Raw genomic sequence first — 840 nt, forward strand, 5'->3', positions numbered from 1 at the left:
GGGGGGATAGTAGAGGATAGGAAAGGCAGCAGAACACAACAGACACTAGTATGGCAATATGTAAATCAATGGATGTGTAACTGATGTGATTCTGCAATCTGTATATGGGGTAAAAATGGGAGTTCATAACCCACTTGAATCAAAGTGTGAAATATGATATATCAAGAACTATGTAATGTTTTGAACAACCAACAATAAAAAATTAAAAAAAATAGATCTACTATATGATCCAGCTATCCCACTCCTGGGCATATATCCAAAGGAAATGAAATCAGTGTACCAAACAGAAATCTGCACACCTGTGTTTAATGCAGCACTATTCAACTGAGATTTGGAATCAGTCAAGGTGCCCATCAACTGGTGAATAGATGAAATGTGGCATATATCCACAAATGGAGTATCATTCAGCCATTAAGAACTAAATCTTGTCATTTGCAGCAAAATGGGAAAAACTAGAGGATAATGTTAAGTAAAATAATCCAGAAGTGGAAAGACAAGTATTGAATGTTCTCTCTGCTATGTGGAAACCAAAAGAAGTCAATCTAAAAATAGAACAGTGATTACCAGTGATTGGGGAGTATAAAAGAAGGGTGGTTAGATGTGATCACAGTATGCTTTTTTTTCATGTATAGATCACACTGAATACCATTAATATGTGTTATTAGTATATGTTAATAAAATAAAAATACATTTAAAAATAGGGTAATAAATCCTATTTGATGAGAATTTTGAAATTACCGAAAAGTATAAATAAAACCATCCATTATCTCCCTTCACACATGGCTATTATTTTGGTGTCTTTCCTACTAGCTGTTTTTTTCCTATACATATATTTTAAGT

Source organism: Marmota marmota, unplaced genomic scaffold (assembly GCF_001458135.2).
Source record: "Marmota marmota marmota unplaced genomic scaffold, marMar, whole genome shotgun sequence".
NCBI lineage: Eukaryota > Metazoa > Chordata > Mammalia > Rodentia > Sciuridae > Marmota > Marmota marmota.